The sequence below is a fragment of the Spermophilus citellus genome (assembly GCF_964194105.1).
Source record: "Spermophilus citellus genome assembly, chromosome: 16".
NCBI classification, from domain to species: Eukaryota; Metazoa; Chordata; class Mammalia; order Rodentia; family Sciuridae; genus Spermophilus; species Spermophilus citellus.
The window spans coordinates 75,788,543-75,808,007 of record NC_138196.1 but is presented as its reverse complement, the minus strand read 5'-3'; positions in this window follow the sequence as shown (position 1 = coordinate 75,808,007).

Here is a 19,465-nt window from a genome sequence, read left to right as displayed (position 1 = left end):
AATGTATCATTGACCTCTATCATTTGTAATTTTTCCCCTCACTCTGTGAGCCACAGTCGGGTACACTCTTACAGAAACCGTGCAGAAGAGAAATCATTCTAAACTCTAACCACCCCACCTTCTTTGCCTTTGCTCCCTTTTCTTTTTGTTGTCTACAGATAAATTAAAATGCCTTATCATAACCTGCACGCTGCTGCAACTGTCTCCAGGCCAGCTTCCGGGCTCCAGCCCCCCTTTGCACTTTTTACCCATCTGTTCCCTGAACACACTGAGAATTATCCCCCAGTTTTGACTCTGCACATGCAGCCTGTCTGCTTAGCAATGCTCTCCTTGCCCTTTCAAAGAGGCCAATATGCTAAAGTGTTGGAGCACACAGGCTCTGGGCCAGGCCATGGAAACTCCAGTCAGCTCAACACTATGGCTGGCCTGACCCTGGACATGTTTCTAAGCTCTGATTGCTTCAGTTGTCTCACCTTTACACTGGGGGTAACAGCAGGACTCTGATCCGCCAGGCCACGTGAGATGCTTAGAACTGTATCTGGAATATAGTCACAAGCATATCAGAACTTTGTAAAGTTCTCTGACATCAGAATAAAACCTATTACACATGTCTTATTAATATGCACATTGGCTAGCTGTTGTCTTTAACGCCCAGTTTAAGTGGACTTTCTTGTGTGAGGTCTCTGCTGACTGTTGCAGTTGGGTTTGCACCCATGAGCCCTCTAATCACCCACGTGACTTCATCTGCTTATATTTTCTAGCAAACTGCAGCCATTGTTGTTGGACTCATTTACTTCTTGAGGGCAGGAACCATTATCTCTTATAAATTTTGTGTTTCTGGTTCTATCAGGCGAACACAAGAGAACAGTACCTGTTTGTCACAACTGGCTGGGACATTTTGAGGGATGTGGTGGGCACATTCCTTCCCCTGCCTAAAACTCTGCCTATGGTTATACCCTTCCTGGGATGTGGCTATAACTTCCCTTGAGCAGACTTACCAGAATTTGCAGCAAAGTTGTTGTCGAGAAAACCCCAAAGTAGTTTCAACCTGTCAAAAGTTGTTAATGCTTCATAAACTCTACAGTGCTTCATGACGAAACCCCAGTTATCTCAAAATAATTGGGAAATGCAGGGTTAGATGACAATAGCTCCTAAGGTCATCAACTGCATAGTGAGATCCCCGGATCTGATGCACATGAATGTTGCTGGAACATTCTAGAAATGCAGTTTTCAGATCCCATTCCAGACCTACTACAGATCCTGCCTGAATGCACCTTGCAAATCTTTCTTCACAGGTCCTCTGAGTAATGCTGATGCTCCCTGAAGCCTACACCAGGGTAGTAGGGATCCATCTTAGGTTCCATGGGACCTGCACCCGGGCCAGCACCTTTGCCCACTCCACATGCTCCTTCGGAATGAGCTTTACTCTGCATATCCACACCATTACACTTGGTTTCCAGGAAGTTGAACCCCTCGGGGATGTTTGGTTTATTCACTTACAGATCAAGTCTTCTGTGTGGACAAGTGGTACTGGGACTGGTATCAGTGCAGTGTCCACTGTATGCCATTGGAAGGGAAAAGGGAAGCGGGGGAAAGAGTGGAGAAAGGGAAAAGAGCTATTTCCATGAGAAGAAATTGAGTTTCAGAGAAGTGCTTTTCCCAAGTAAATGGAGAGCTAGGGAAAAAGAAAAAATAAATTCTACCCAAGGTTTCATTCAGAGGCTGGTTTCTCTCTCTCGTACCACTCTGTGTCATGTCCCAGTGATTTCTGTTGCACTCTCAGAACCCTTTGCCTTTCAAAATGTCTTGCATAAGAAAACAAAACAAAAAATGTGCATTTCATGTTCAGTTCATTTATACACTATCTCTAATCCCCACAGCAACGTTCCAAATTAGATCCCAGTATGTCCGTTTACTGAGCAGTCCGTGGCAGTCTAAAGATACAGCCCTGGGAATGCAGGGCTGAGTTCAGGTCTTCTGAGTCTGACCCTTACCCTCTGTACCTGTGCTGCCCCCAGCCCTGTCACCTGCCTTATCAGTCAGCTCAGCTGTTTAACAGTACCTTTAGCCCTTCTGGAGGTTGGGAAGTGCAAGGCCAAGGTGCCAACAGATCCAGCTCCTCATGAGGGCTCCCTTCCTGGTCTGGACACAGCTGCCTCCTCCCTGTGTGCTCAAATAGCTTTTCCTCACAGTGTGCCTGTGGAGAGACAGCTCCACCTTTCCACGGGAGCTACTTCTCGTGACCTCATCTCCCCCTAATCATTTCCCAAAGACCCTGTTTCCTGAGCCTTCTCGGTGTGGGTCAGAACTTCAACATTTGAATTGAGGACACAGATACTCAGTCCATAGCACCTGCCTCTCAACCAACTTGGCCTGTTCTCCTCCTACCAACTGTCAGCTTGGCCATGTACTAACCATCTCCAAGTCCCCTGCTTCTCCTCCAACCAGCCCTTTCCTGGGATGAAGAAGAACTGCTAATCACCAGCACTGAGTTCTCCACCAGTACTTTTTAGTGACCGTCTCTCTTTGGCCCCTTTGACTTCTCCCAGTATGCCAGGGCCTACTGCATATCTCTTTGGGATTGTATACACTTGCGTATTCCATGAGCACACTTTTCCAGTAGACTCTCAGGGTTGGGCTGCTATAGCTGAGAGTGAGCTTAAAGAATGGGGACATCAACCCCCTTATTTTTACAAATGAGAAAACAGAGGATCAGAAAGATAAAAGAACTTACCTCATAGCCTAGTCTATTTTCCCCACAGCATGCACAACCCAAGGAAATAATTTCATTTCTGTACATATTAGTCCATAAACTACAGGCAGAACATTTCCCTGTCCTGTCTTCCCTGATGAGAAGATTAAACTCTATGAGAACAGGGATTTTTATCACTTTCGTGCCCTGAGAGCTAATCTTTGTTTTTATTTTTAGAAATGCATCCTCAATGTAAATTGTCAGTTTGGGAAGATAATAAATACTGGACTAGATATAAAGTATTGCTTAGTAAAGGGGTAAACTTTCATCAAGCCCCTAGCAAATATTAATGTCAATCAATGAAACCCCAACAACTACATTTAATCATTTTACCCTGAGCACTCATAGCCAAAGAGTGGCATATCTCAGATTCTTGTGATCATTGACAGCCCACTTACAAAAGAAAAAGTGGAGCCATAAATGTTCAAGGAGAAAAAGATTAAAAGAAGTAAGAAGAGAAGGCAGGTTCTCATCTGGGACACTTGTATATTAAAAATCTATGTCTTTATTGAAATTTACCTTTGCCCATAGCGTGATCAATTGCTTTTAAGATTTAGGGCATTTATAGCATGTCTAAATCATAAGGTTGACCAAAAGGCCAAACAATTCAGTGTGGTCTAAATAAAGACTATAAGAACAGCGGGAGGCAGATTGAGACACGCAAAAGGGCACCAAACCAGGAAAAAGTGACGCGGGACTCAGGGACATGCGAGTACCCATCCTGTCTCTCGAAAACTTTGGCTTAAGTCAAGTTGTTTTGAGAAAACATTCCTTACATATATTTGTCCTCTGTTATTAATTGCCCCACGTGGGCCCAGTCAGGCCATCAGGAACTTCCAAAGCCTTAATTTCAGGCATAGGGAAAGAATTTCAATGTCACCCAATTTCTAAACAAAGGGTGGCTTCCTGGGTCTTGAAAACCAGAACAAGTCTGGTTTTGTGGACTGACATGAGACAGGGAATATCCAAAGTTGATATAAAACAGATTTTTATGAGCAGAGATACTGACTTCTTTTAAGGTAACACTATTGAAACTCATAGGTTCACTTTCTGAGAACTGTGGGATTTAAAATGCAATCTTACACCTCAACCCTGTATATCATCTTGGGACAAGAATCCTCTCTGTACCAATAACCAGATCATGTGTGCAAGGATGAAACTAAAGATGCCTTACGTCCAGAAATGAAAATACATGGACATGTTAAGCAGAGAGAAGGTCCCAGCCACACTCTGACAGAAGGCAAATATACCAGACTCTCATTTTGACATCAATTGACTAATTTACTCCAGGTTTTCCTGAGGTTTCTTTTAGTGTATTTATAACCACAAAAAGCATTTATTTTGGTCCGAAGATAAAAAATCTTTTTTATGCAATGGTGCATATTTCTAAGGTAACAATGTTTCCATTGTCAAAACAACCATCAAAGAGGACAGGGCGGGAGGGCCACCTTCCCCATGTATCTGATTGGGCATTGGCTTTACCAAACATTCTGGTCTGGAGCCTATCCCAATTTCTGTTGCACAGTTGCTAGCTGACAGAGGGAACGATGCTTGTTAAATGATTTCATCTTTTCTGATATCATGAAAAAGGAAAATATTTTACGCACCAATGTCCTAGGACATTTTATTCTCCAACCTGGTACCCAGAACTCGTGCATACTGGATTAGACACAAGGCAAAAGGCAGATGTCCAAAGGATAAGTGAATTCAGATGTTTTTTCTGCTTTTTATTAATACTGTGCTCCAGCTGTTGCATCTTAATACTGCTGAAATCTGAAATAGCATAAAGGATGAAGTAGCAGAAGGTGAGGGCGTTCTGGAACAATAAAAGACCAAAATGATATTCTGTACAAAATTGAAGGTAATACCCCCCAAATCAGGGCTAGAAATGTTCACTTTGACAATTTCAAAGGGACAGGAAGTAAATGATGAGCTTTGTCCTCCTATTGGGAAATAAGATAACAGTCTCATGATTCTACTGGCCATTGGACAATCCCCAATTGTCCTCAATCAAGACTGTCCCCAAGAAAATACCAAAAGAGAGACTGGGTGAATCATGTCCCCCCCCCCCTTTTTTTTAAATCCTCTCTCACACACAAATAAAAGTCAACCACAAGAATGAATAGAGTTGAACAATAGCAAAACAAATTAAAAGTAGTGCCAGCCTTCACTGGGTTGGAAGCTGCATGCAGCTCAATTATGACAAGCAAGATGTTCATTCTTCGTCTAAAAAATGTTTTCCTAGAACAGCTGGAGGGCATCACTCATCGGCCTGAACATCTGGTTTGATGTACCTAGACTTCTTGGAGCCCTGGGCCAGAGTCCTGGTGTGATTTGCTTAACCCTTTACCTTTATTTTATTTTATTTTTTTATTGGTTGTTCACAACATTACAAAGCTCTTGACATATCATATTTCATACATTAGAATCAAGTGGGTTATGAACTCCCAATTTTACCGCAAATACAGATTGCAGAATCACATCGGTTACACATCACATTTTTACATACTGCCATATTAGTGACTGTTGTATTCTGCTACCTTTCCTAACCTCTACTATCCCCCTTCCCCTCCCCTCCCATCTTCTCTCTCTACCCCATCTACTGTAATTCATTTCCCTCCATGTTTGTTATCCCATTCCCCCCATAACCTCTTATATGTAATTTTGTATAACAATGAGGGTCTCCCTCCATTTCCATGTGATTTCCCTTTTTTTCTCCCTTTCCCTCCCGCCTCATGTCTCTGTTTAATGTTAAACTTTTCTTCCTGCTCTTCCTCCCTGTTCTGTTCTTAGTTGCTCTCATTATATCAAAGAAGACATTTGGTATTTGTTTTTTAGGGATTGGCTAGCTTCACTAAGCATAATCTGCTCTAGTGCCATCCATTTCCCTGCAAATTCCGTGATTTTGTCATTTTTTAGTGCTGCGTAATACTCCATGGTATATAAATGCCACATTTTTTTATCCATTCATCTGTTGAAGGGCATCTGGGTTGATTCCACAGTCTAGCAATTGTGAATTGTGCTGCTATGAACATCGATGTGGCAGTATCCCTGTAGTGTGCTCTTTTAAGGTCTTCAGGAAATAGTCCGAGAAGGGCAATAGCTGGGTCAAATGGTGGTTCCATTCCCAGCTTTCCCAGGAATCTCCATACTGCTTTCCAAATTGGCCGCAACCGTTTGCAGTGCCACCAGCAGTGTACAAGAGTACCCTTTTCCCCACATCCTCACCAGCACTCATTGTTGTTTGACTTCATCATGGCTGCCAATCTTACTGGGGTGAGGTGGTATCTTAGGATGGTTTTGATTTGCATTTCCTTGACTGCTAGAGATGGTGAGCATTTTTTCATGTACTTGTTGATTGATTGTATGTCCTCCTCTGTGAAGTGTTTGTTCATGTCCTTGGCCCATTTGTTGATTGGGTTATTTGTTTTCTTATTGTCTAATTTTTTGAGTTCTTTGTATACTCTGGATATTAGGGCTCTATCTGAAGTGTGAGGAGTAAAAATTTGTTCCCAGGATGTAGGCTCCCTATTTGCCACTCTTATTGCTCTCTTGCTGAGAAAAAACTTTTCAGTTTAAGAAAGTCCCATTTGTTGATTCTTGTTATTAACTCTTGTGCTATGGGTGTCCTATTAAGGAATTTTGAGCCCGACCCCACAATCTGTAGATCGGAGTCTACTTTTTCTTCTATCAGACGCAGAGTCTCTGATTTGATATCTAGCTCCTTGATCCACTTTGAGTTGACTTTTGTGCATGGCGAGAGGAGGGGATTCAGTTTCATTTTGTTGCATATGGATTTCCAGTTTTCCCAACACCATTTGTTGAAGATGCTATCCTTCCTCCATTGCATGTTTTTAGCTCCTTTATCAAATATAAGATAGTTGTAACTTTGTGGATTAGTCTCTGTGTCCTCTATTCTGTACCATTGGTCCACCCGCCTGTTCTGGTACCAGTACCATGCTGTTTTTATTACTATTGCTCTGTAATATAGTTTGAAATCTGGTATCGCTATACCACCTGATTCACACTTCCTGCTTAGAATTGTTTTTGCTATTCTGGGTCTTTTATTTTTCCATATGAATTTCACAATTGCTTTATCTATTTCTACAAGAAATGCCATTGGGATTTTGATTGGCATTGCATTAAACCTATAGAGAACTTTTGGTAATATCGCCATTTTGATGATGTTAGTTCTGCCTATCCATGAACAAGGTATATTTTTCCATCTTCTAAGATCCTCTTCTATTTCTCTCTTTAGGGTTCTGTAGTTTTCATTGTATAGGTCTTTCACCTCTTTTGTTAGGTTGATTCCCAAGTATTTTATTTTTTTTGAGGATATTGTGAATGTAGTGTTTTTCCTCATTTGCGTTTCAGAAGTTTTGTCGCTGATATACAGAAATGCCTTTGATTTATGTGTGTTGATTTTATATCCTGCCACTTTGCTGAATTCATTTATTAGTTCTAGTAGTTTTTTTTGTAGACCCTTTTGGGTCTTCTAGGTATAGAATCATGTCATCCGCAAATAGTGATAATTTAAGTTCTTCTTATCCTATTTTTATGCCTTTAATTTCTTTCGTCGGTCTAATTGCTCTGGCCAGTGTTTCGAGAACTATATTGAATAGAAGTGGTGATAGGGGGCATCCCTGTCTTGTTCCAGATTTTAGAGGGAATGCCTTCAATTTTTCGCCATTCAGAATGATGCTAGCCTGAGGCTTAGCATAGATAGCTTTTACAATGTCAAGGTAAGTTCCTGTTATCCCTAGTTTTTCTAATGTTTTGAACATAAAGGGATGCTGTGCTTTGTCAAATGCTTTTTCTGCGTCTATCGAGATGATCATATGGTTCTTATCTTTAAGTCTATTGATGTGGTGAATAACATTTATTGATTTCCGTATATTGAACCATTCTTGCATCCCAGGGATGAATCCTACTTGATCATGGTGCACAATTTTGTTGATGTGCCTTTGTATCCGATTCGCCAGAATTTTATTGAGGATTTTTGCATCTAGGTTCATCAGAGATATTGGTCTGTACTTTTCTTTCTTTGAGGTGTGTTTGTCTGGTTTCGGAATCAGGGTGATGTTGGCCTCATAGAATGAATTTGGCAGAGCTCCCTCTTTTTCTATTTCCTGAAATAACTTGAAAAGTATTGGTATTAATTCTTCTTTAAAGGCTTTGTAAAACTCCACTGTATACCCATCCAGTCCTGGGCTTTTCTTGGTTGGAAGTCTTTTGATTGCTTCTTCTATTTCATCTATTGATATTGGTCTGTTTAAGTTGTGAGTATCCTCCTGACTCAGTCTGGGCAAATCATATGACTTAAGGAATTTATCGATGTCTTCACTATCTTCTATTTTATTGGAATATAGGTTTTCAAAATAATTTCTAATTGTCTTCTGTATTTCTGAAGCGTCTGTTGTAATATTGCCTTTTTCATCCCGTATGTTAGTAATTTGAGTTCTCTCTCTTCTTCTCTTCGTTAGCATGGCTAGGGATCTGTCGATCTTATTTATTTTTTCAAAGAACCAACTTTTTGTTTTGTTAATTTTTTCAATAGTTTCTTTTGTTTCAATTTCATTGATTTCTGCTCTGATTTTAATTAATTCTTGCCTTCTGCTACATTTGCTGTTGTTTTGCTCTTCCTTTTCTAGGGCTTTGAGATGAAGTGTGAGCTCATTTATTTGTTGGTTTTTCCTTTTTTTGAGGAATGACCTCCAGGCGATGAATTTCCCTCTTAAAACTGCTTTCATTGTGTCCCATAGATTCCGATATTTGTGTCTGTATTTTCATTTATCTCTAAGAATTTTTTGATTTCCTCCTTTATGTCTTCTGTAACCCATTGATCATTCAGTAACGTATTGTTCATTGTCCATGTGATGTAGGATTTTTCCTTCCTTCTTTTATCATTGATTTCCAGTTTCATTCCATTATGATCTGATAAAGTGCATGGTATTATCTCTACCCCTTTATATTTACTGAAGGTTGCCCTATGGCATAATATATGATCTATTTTTGAGAAGGTTCCATGTGCTACTGAAAAAAAAGTATATCCACTTGATGATGGTTGATATATTCTATATATGTCAGTTAAGTCTAGGTTATTGATTGTGATATTGAGGTCAATAGTTTCTTTATTCAACTTTTGTTTGGAGGATCTGTCCAATGGTGAGAGAGGTGTGTTGAAGTCACCCATGATTATTGTGTTGTGGTCTATTTGATTCTTGAACTTGAGGAGAGTTTGTTTTATGAACATCACAGCGCCATTATTTGGTGCATAAATATTGATAATTGTTATGTCTTGTTGGTGAATGGTTCCTTTTAACAGTATATAATGTCCTTCCTTATCCCTTTTGATTAACTTAGTCTTGAAGTCGATTTTATTCGATATGAGAATGGCCACCCCTGCTTGCTTACGAGGACCGTGTGCATGGTATATTTTTTCCCAACCTTTTACCTTGAGCCTGTGTATGTCTTTTCCAATCAGATGTGTCTCCTGGAGGCAGCATATTGTTGGATTTGTTTTTTTAATCCATGTTACCAGCCTATGTCGCTTTATTGGAGAGTTTAAGCCATTAACGTTTAGAGTTACTATTGATATATGGTTTGTACTTCCTGCCATGTTTGATTATTTATCTCTCTTTTTTTTCTAATTTAGTTTGTTTCTCCATGATTAGCTTTCCCCCCGTCCTCTGTCTTTACCGAGGCACTTCCCGCTGATGGTTTTGGTTATTGTTTTTCATTTCTTCCTCGTGTAGAGTTTTGCTCAAGATGCTTTGCAATGCTGGTTTTCTGGCTACAAATTCTTTTAGCTTTTATTTATCATGAAAGATTTTTATTTCGTTGTCATATCTGAAGCTTAATTTTGCTGGATACAGAATTCTTGGTTGGCATCCATTGTCTTTCAGTGTTTGAAATACGTTGTTCCAGGATCTTCTCGCTTTCAGCGTCTGTGATTAAAAATCCGTTGTTAACCTTATTGGTTTACCCCTAAATGTAATCTGCCTCTTTTCTCTTGTAGCTTTTAATATTTTCTCTTTGTTCTGTATATTGGATATCTTCATAACAATGTGTCTTGGCGTTGGTCTACTGTGATTTTGTGTGCTCGGTGTCCTGTATGCATCTACAATTTGTATATCTGTTTCCTTTTTTATTTCTGGAAAGTTTTCTGTAATTATTTCATTCAGCAAGATACTCATTCCCTTGGCATGAATCTCTGTGCCTTCCTCTATCCCGATGACTAGTAAGTTTGGTTTTTTTAAGTTATCCCAAATCTCTTGGATGTTTTTCTCGTGATTTTTTACCAGCCTATCTGAGTTGGCTAGACTCTTTTCAAGATGATATATTTTGTCTTCATTATCTGACATTCTGGCTTCTACTTGCTCCACTCTGTTAGTGATACTCTCGATTGAGTTTTTAATTTGGTTTATCGTTTCCTTCATTTCTAGAATTATTGTTTGATTTTTTTTATAATCTCTATCTCCTGATAAAGATGCTTAACTTCTTTTATCTGTTTATGTAATTCATTTTCAATGTGATCTTTAAGGTTCCTTTCCATCTGTCTAAGGTGTTCCTTGAGTTCTTTATATGGCCATTTTTCTGATGACTCCAGGTCCTCCTGAATATTTTGGCTGTCCTTCATTGTTTGTACTCCTTTTCTTTCTTACTTTTTTATGCTCATGATACTTCTTGTTCTGTTTGACTGCTGAGTTACTGTTTACTATTATAAATTTATTTGATGCTTGGGAGGAGAGGTATTAGAAGGGAAGGGAAGAAGTCACTAAAGAGAGTGAGTGTAGGCAGGTAGAATTCAATAAAGGGGGAATAAGAAAATTGAAAAGAAATGAAAAGACAAAAGAAAAAAGTGAAAAGAAAGAAAGAAAAAATGAAAAAATAAAATTTAAAACAAAAAATTATAATGATAATAAACAAATGGAAATTAAAGTTTAAAAAATAATAGTAATAATAATAGAATAAAAAGAATTAAAAAAATTGAAACCATTAATAAGAAAGTTGAAGAGCAGCAACAACATCAACAACAAAAAGTGAAAATAAAATTTTAAAAAAATACCAATAATAATCATTAAAAATAATAATAATAATAAATGCAGTCATAGAGCTCAATTAACTTCTCTTCCAGTAGGTGGGAACTGGGCCAGGCTTCTCTTCTTGAAGGGTGGGAACCAATCACTGTTCCTCAGCTCTTCTTCCCAGACTGTGCGGGTCTCCAATCCTGAGTGCCTAGGGCCTTCTCTTGTGGTTCCTCAAGCCAGGCCCTGCTCACCTGTGACGCTCACCACAATACTGGCTACACGCTGGGTCTGCTGCTCCTGGGAGCCCTGTTTCCATGGATGCCTGGGCACACCCTTTCTGTTTGCCTCCCTCAGACCCTAAGTTTGTAGGGCTTGGGGCTGAGGACCCCCAGCGAGTTTGTTTGCCTTCAGGTAGCAACTCCCCTGGTAGCCGGTGCAAGGGACCTCTGTTGTCAGCAGAGGGATACCCTGGGTCTGACTGTCGTGCTCAGTTGGCTTTTACCTCTGTGAGTTCAGGTGGGCCGACTAGTTATTTCAGCGGGATCATTAGTGCTAAGTCATGAGAAGCAGGCGAACCAGAACTAGAATGCAGCCCAATCCGGGCTCGGTGTGTTCTGAGAAGGGCAGACTGTTCGGCTGGGATCCCCTTCAGCTCAACAGTGCCTAGTGGTCCTGAGCGAACAGTATTTTGACAGTTTACTTCTCCCTATGCTCGCGCAGCTGAAGGGGTTAGAGACTTGATCTCTCCGCATCCGCCGCCATGTTGGATCACTTAGATTTTAAATTGTCACTCATCTTATCAGCTGTTCCATTTAACTCGGCAGCTCACTCGCGCGGTGAAGAGTCTGCTCTATGGTGCTCCGCGGGAGGCGGCGGCGGCGGCGGTGGCGGCGCGGTGGCGGCTCAGCTGTGGCCTTCGGGCCCCCCGGGGAGGGGGTGCAGGCTGGGGGAGGGGAGGCAGCACCTCGGGTTGCATGGGCCGGGTACCGGACACGCAGGAGAGCGGGCGGGGTTGGGGAAAGAAATTGAGATCTAGATTTAGGGACTGAGCGTGGGAGGAGAGACAGCTGGGGAGAAGAAAAGCGGAAAGGCGGAGAGGAGAAGGAGAAGGGGCCGAGGGAGCCGGGCAGCTCGGGCTGCGGCCTTACTGCTCACGCTGAAGTCGTGATGGACTCACTCCACCTTGGCTGGAGTCGTGGCGGATTCACTCCACCTAGGCCCCTTTCTTGACACGGTGCTGAGTCTTTGTCGACAGATCTCCTTTAATGATCTTTACCTCATCTTTTTAGACGCGGCGGCGCGGAGCACGGAGCGGCTTACTCACTTCCTGCCGCCATCCGCCAACCCTTTACCTTTAGTAGAACCAAATACAATTCCCAACTCTTCAGAGTGTGGTTCTTGGGTAGTTTGGAGAGAGATGTAACCACCCTCTCTCTGCCTAGAGAGAAAAGAATTCCAAGGATTAAACTTGACACATGAGACCCCTGTTGCTTTCTTTTGATTGTTCGCTGGGTTGCCACATTTGTTGTTTTATGTCGGGTCTTTTATTTAAGAATTTCTAAATGCTACTGAAAGGGCCTCATGGCACAAATGAGCAATTGTCATGTGGTGAGGATGAGAAGAAATGAGACACCAGAATGCCACAGCCAGTCAGAGAAAAGGTGGTAATGAGATTCAGTCAATTCATTGGCATTCATGGTCAGATCAGGTGACAGACCTTTCTGGGGAATGGTGCAGCTCAGATCAATGTGCATCTTAAACCCCTGCAATAATATTGGTTGGTCTGAAAGAAAAGACATTACATACCATCTTTGAGCTTTAGTTGTTTCATCTTCTTACTGATGGAAATGATACTCGCCTATCTGGTCCATGCAAAGATAAAATGAGCTAACATCTAAGGATATGCCTAACATATACAGGCAATCCAGAAATGCGACCACCTTTTTGATTCTGACCCATATCCTTGCAAGAGGTGTGCAAGAGGGTACTTTTTAAGAGTCCTCATGTCTAGAATGCATTGTCTGGAAATGACAAGCCAGCAGAACTTCTTTCCCTTGTGTTGAACTCCTCAATGAGGTGTCTCCTTCTTCCCCTGTCCACTCCTTTACACACTCCATACACCAAAAGCAGCCATCCAGACACTCACAAGTGGTTTAAGAGTCTAGTAAAGAAAGACAGATTCATACTCAAATAATTACAACACAGAACAATGAATGATACAGCCAAATATTTAGGATGTAAGACAGCAAGGGTTTGATATATTTCCTTTTATTTCCCAGAGTATTCTACCCAGATGAGCAGTTCAGGAAGAATTTTTTTCTGAAGCCAAGTTTTATTAATAGTGACAATAGGCACACAGTGTCCTTCGTCTTCTGTACAGTTGTTGTTGCCATCTACCCATCACAAGGTATTGCTGAGAGGATTAAGTGACTTCGTTCATATAAAGCACTTAGCACAATGGGTAGTAAATATAAATCACCTGCTAATGCTGCTCTCATAATTATCATGAAATACCATAATCAGATCATCATTATGATGTTATCATCCAGTATGTGCTATGGTTTGGATTGTACAGTCTCCCAAAAGCCACATGCTAAAGGCTCAGTTACCAGACTTTGGCATTAATGGGAAGTGATAAAAACTTCAAGAGTGGGGCTTAGTGGAAGGAAGTTAAGTCATTGGGGGTGTGACCTTGGAAGGGATACTGGGACCCTGACCACTTTTCTTTCTCTTTCTCTTTTTGCTTTCTGGCTGCCATGAGGTGAGCAGCCTCCCCTGCCATATTCTCCTACCACGATGTGCTGTCTCACCACAGGGCCAGAGGCAACAAGACCAAGTGACCATTGACTGAAATCTCTAAAGTCATAAATCAAAATAAGTCTTTCCTTCCTAAATGCTGATTTTTCTCAGATGTATCATCACAGCAATATGAAACTGACTAACACCACATAGGACCATGATATAACCTCACAAACATAAAAATGGGGCAAGGTTTATAGGGGTTAAGATGGAGTTAAGGTCCATTCCCATATATATATAAGAAAGAAGAGTCCTCAGTTAAATCATAAATGTTTGATATATTCATTTTCTTTCCACCCCAGGTCCAAGAATCCAATAGTTTCTGAACCACAGCTGTTCCAAAAGGTAAAGAAAAATAACTGTCATCTTAAAAACATTTCTAGAGACTTCCTAACAAATACCTTTCAATTCTATACCTTTTGAACCTATAGAAATTTCCTGAAATTCCTTTAGCAGGAAAGTCATCTTGATGAGGACAAATACACTTGAGGAATCCACACAATACCAACCAAGAGGATATTTTTGTCCCTCTCCTCAGAACATATTTGTAATGTCTGGAGACATTTTTGATTGTTAACAACAGAATAAGAGGGACTGGAGAGAACAGGGAGATGCATGGATCTTGTAGGTAAAGGCCTGAGGTGATCAGCCCACGACAGAATTATCTGGTGGAAACTGTCAGTTTGGTCAGTAGTACCAAAGTGGAGACATTTTGCCCTAAAGAACACATACTTCTTTAGATGTAGTTAGATGTTCCTGTTTCTTTTCCCTTTCCACCTGATTTCACACTGTGATATGCACGATCGAACTGTAACTTCCTGAAACAGGGATAAGTGAGGGGTTGTGGGTTGGAGAAGGCACAAGGATATTTCCTCTACAAGGAAGGAGAAAAAAAGGGGATCTCATAGAAGGAAAGAAAATCTTCCTATTGCATGTTTATGCAAGGGCAATCACAGTGAGTTCCTCACAGAAACATTTTTAGTGGTATAGGATTGACAGGGGATGGACACATATGAGGAGTGTCATCAATTTCCACTGTGTGATTGATTTCAGTTGTAAATCCATGTTTCATTTTGTCATGTCCCTGAAGAAGATCAAACTAGACTCTTGAAGATTCAAAGGTGTAGAAAATCCACTTAACAAAAATTTTGAATATCTATAGATCTAGATCTAGATGCTTCAGATATGGAATATACAAAGCAAAGACACCCATTCTACAGGTCTCCCATTCCATCAAGTTTTGAGTAAAGTTTTGAAAATTATATGTATGTGTGTATATATATAATATATATATATAATTTATATATATAACATGTATATGTCTTATATATAATGTTAATATTTAGTATATAATTATGTTATTTGTATATCATATTTGTAAATATATAATATATGTAATATAATTATATATATTAAAAATGTCATCTGTAAAGGCATTTAAGTTCAAGAATTCTTGAATGCCTCTATATATGGCATATTTTTTCAACCTACTTATTTTTTTGTTTAAAAGAAGTTAATTTTTATGGAGCTTTTACCTAACTTAGATATTAATCTATTTCCAAGGCAACACAGCAAAAGAGAGTACAGTAGCAAGCCATCATTTACAGATGGTTGGTTAGGAAAGTAAGGTTGGCAGTATGTGGGAAGTTAATGAGAGGAAGACATCCATGCCTGGGTAAGTCCCTCTAGTCCAGGTGAAACAGAGATGTTCTGTGGTTTGCCGTATTAGGAGGAAGCCTTCAAACCAGAAAACTGGTAGCTTTGGGAATAGCCTGCCATGCCTCTGTGAACAGTAGAGGTCACATGGTATTTAGTTCCGGTCTGCAGCACAGTTGAAAGCACAGGGCTCTTCTCTCTGAACTCTTTTTGGTATTGGTGATAGAATTGAATCCTTCTCCTTATAGTTCTGGTCCTGGAAGACTAATGACAACTTGGACCTGTCTTGTTCTGCCCTTTAAAAGCCTGGAAAAAGGTTGGGGTTGTGACTCCGCAGTAGAGCACTCACCTAGCGTGTGGGAGGCACTGGGTTCAATCCTCAGCACACATAAAAATAAATAAGTAAGTAAGTAAATAAATAAATAAATAAATAAAATAAAGATATTGTTTCCATCTACAACTAAAATAAAGAAAGAAAGAAAGCCTGGAAAAGAGGCAAGCAGATCAATGTCATCTGCTTTGCAACTCTGCTGAAGTTCTGCCCCCACAGAGTGCCGCAGTCTGGCTGGGCACAAATAACCAGGAGGTCACAAGCCACTTGTAGATTCAAGCAGGAACGAACTTTATTCCAGAACCCAGGCGAACTCAACTCGAACTCCGTGAGAACTCAACAGTAGCGGGCACCCGAGGCAGCAGGAGCCGCCCCTTCTGGCAAAATGCCAGGCACCATCTTGACCTGGCCCTGGCTCTCAACAACAGAGGACACATTATCTCTGGGAGGTTTGGCTGGGTTTTCCTTCTCCACATTTTTCTTAAATATATATTCATTCAGATACCATTTTGAATTATAAAATTATTCTCATGACTCCTAGACTCTCCATGACTTGCAGGAAGGGACTGTTTGGACCATTTTCTCCTGGCAGCACTTGCATGATACCTGACATCCACAGTGAAAGGTGAGTAAAGCCACCCAACGGATTCATAAGCACTTGGATGGAGGGAGAGGATGGTGACACAAGAAATCTTGAGAATCTGGGAAAGCAGAAATAGAAATTAATATACATAAACAGAGTTACTGAACAACTACCGTAGCTGAAATCTAGAGAAAGCACATGTATTAATCAGGGTTCTCTAGAGAATCAACAGGAATTATAATTATAAAGGGGGGATTTCTTAGGTTGGCTTATGCAACCAGAAGCTGGATAGTCACAGTGGCCATCTGCAGGCTGGAGAGCTGGAAGAACCAGTAGCTGTGCAGTCCAAGAGGCTGAAGCCTCAGAACAAGAGGGATCAACGGTGCTACCCTAGTCCAAGACCAAAGGCTTCTGGAGAATCTGCTTTGGAAGAGTGAAGAAGCCAGGGAATCCAATATCCTCAGAGGATCACAGCAGCAATTAAGAACCTAATCAAGAAGATGGAATTTGCATATATTGCTGCTGCCTTGTTCTTCCAATTTTTATTCCATCCAAGCTATCATCCTTTTCGCCAGTGCTGCCCATGCTTCGGGAGGATCTCCATTTCAGTTGGCTATCCCACATGCCAGTCTTTCCTAGACACACCTTCACTGACACACCCATATCCCCTTAATCCTTGGCATCTGTTAATCCAATCAAGTTGACAATTCAAATTGACCAATATAGCTCACCCCTTGCCTCCTTGATCCTGTTAAGACCCTTTTCTTTTCTCTGCTTTTAAAAGCTTAGTGCATTTATAACTACACATTTATTTGTTGAACTCATAAGGTGGATGGAATTCCATGAGAAACAGAAAGGATTCATACTGGAGTCTGAGGCATGAGGCACCCCAAGCTCTGCTTCGGGTCTTCCTACAGAGCTGCTACAAACCAGAGGCATGAGAAGCCCCTGGAGCCATCTGCAATGAGCCTGTGAATTCCTGTTGGCTGTAAAACTTTGGCCAATCCCCAATTGAGCCAAGAATGTTCTACATTTACACTAATATTTATGTAGGACTGTTTCTGCCTTCGAATTTGCCTTCATAGTTCATTATTATACTTACTTTGCAAACTAAATAAACAAGACGTTGAGGCCCATGTCAAAGACTGTTCATAAATCATAATAAACAAAACAGGAAATGAGAAGTCTTGAACCCTCTGCCTCACAATCCACATCATTTGTGTAATTCCTAAATGCTGAGGTCTTTTATCCAGAAGGTCTGCACATCCTTGGGGCCCCACTGAGAGTTCCTGGAGTACCTCAGTCAAGCTGCACAAGTTACTAATTTCTGTCCCACTTTCCAGCCTTCCTATCAGTGCAGAAGATTTCCAGGCATTTGGTTCATCAGCATCATGGCCCATGATGTCTTCAAGCAAATGACTGGAGCATGTCATGTGGCTTAAGGTCCGAACAGGAGGAATCCAAAGAGCTAAACCGGATCGATTGCTTCTGTCTTTTATTGAGAGTTAATATATAGCTTAAGAGGTCAAATCCAAATCCTAGTCTTTCTTTAGGGAAGTCTAGGGCTTACCTTCTGCCAAATATACCCATGAATTCAAAGATGTACCAGGAGCAGAGCAACTTAAGGAAAAAAAAACACAGAATAGTTTAGGTTTTGAAATGAAGAGTAACTAGTATGAGATCAGAGAAAGATTTGAAAACCAATTTGAAAAATTAGGACAGGGTGGGGTTTAAATGTTTTCCTTGTTCACTTTTGAGGTTTAGAGAGTGATTTTTGGATGGCAACTCACTATGTAATTGGTCATGAAATTAACTTAGTAGAGCATCAACCAGCACTTTCTAACAAAATAGACCAGTTTTGAAAACTGTTATACTGTATGTGTGTGGTTATGGTCATAATATAAATGGTGTTTCTCTAAAAAGATGTGAACCCCCCCTGACGGAGTGTGCATATTTTGTGGGTCTCTAGGTGGGAGAGACTTGTTCGACTTTTCATGGATCTCTGTTGGGACAAGTGAGTAATATCACCTGGCCTGAACTCTTCAGCAAAAATTTTCTTCCCTCCAAAGGAGTCAATTAGTTCCTTAATCAGGTTCCCTCTCTGCCTTGTGGCCTTAGCAAGTATCTTAAAATGTTAGAGTCTCAGTTTTTCTATCTACAGAATTGGGGATACTATCAACTAATTCAAGTGTCAGGGTAATGACTGATGGTGAATAAAAGCATTTAATACTGTTCCTAGTACAGACTAAGAAACAAATATATATATATATATATATATATATATATATATTTTTTTTTTTTTTTCCTTCCATTTTTTGTTCAGGGAAAAATAGACACCTTCTGCTATTCCCCATTCCCCTCTAAAGAGACAGGGTCAGCTCTTGCAGGATGCCCAGAGTTGGGACACTGTGACATTGTCAAGTGCTTTTCTCCTATCAAATTTACAAATGATTACACCTGTGCATTTCCTTGGTCAGCATAGCTCGCTCATAGAAAAATCAAAAAAACATCTACAAGTAGAATCTGCCAATCGGCTCAGTTGCAAAGCAATTTTCTCCAGCTGTTATGAGTGAGGACAGCTGTAAATCACTGAACCTATTTGCATTTGTACTGCTTTAAAAGGTGGTGGCTTTGGAAAGATGGAAGGTACCAGGTATGTTACTCCAGATCACTTTGTGTTTTGTTGGTAACATTCTCTCTGTGCCAGAAGAGCAGGGGCAGGGGCCAGAAGAGTTAGAGTAGCCCTCAAAATCAAGATCAGAATACCTACCTCTTAGAATTGATATCTAATCATTAGCCTCACTTGGTTTTCCTTGGAAAATGACGGGGAAAAGCTTACTTGAGATAGTTTAATTGTTTTGTAATGCAAAACATAAGACCAAGTAGAACACTCACAGTGTTTGTGATAGACCTCTTGGCTTTAGCATCTCAGTGACATTGACTCTATCCCTGAGCAATTTGAGATAAGCTAAGTCAGCAGCTGGGGAGACCCCAGCTGTAACTAAGCCTGATGTCCTTGCCTCATCTAAGAGAAGGCTCATGGGGCTGAGTCCAGGAATCCAAAAAAGAGAGAAAATATTTTCCACTACCAAGGACAGATAATCTGAGCTATGTTAAACCCAGTCTCTCCGTGGAATTCTTACATGAACATTTCTCCCTTAGAGGTAAACCAAGGTCATTCAAAGAATGTCATAGCAACTTTATTGAGAAGAATCTTGCACTTTCAGCAATTATTTTGCTCTCGAAATAAATGCCCTCCATCAGTAGAGAGAAGCTAAGGAGGCCTGTCACAGCAGTCCTGGCATGAATCAGTG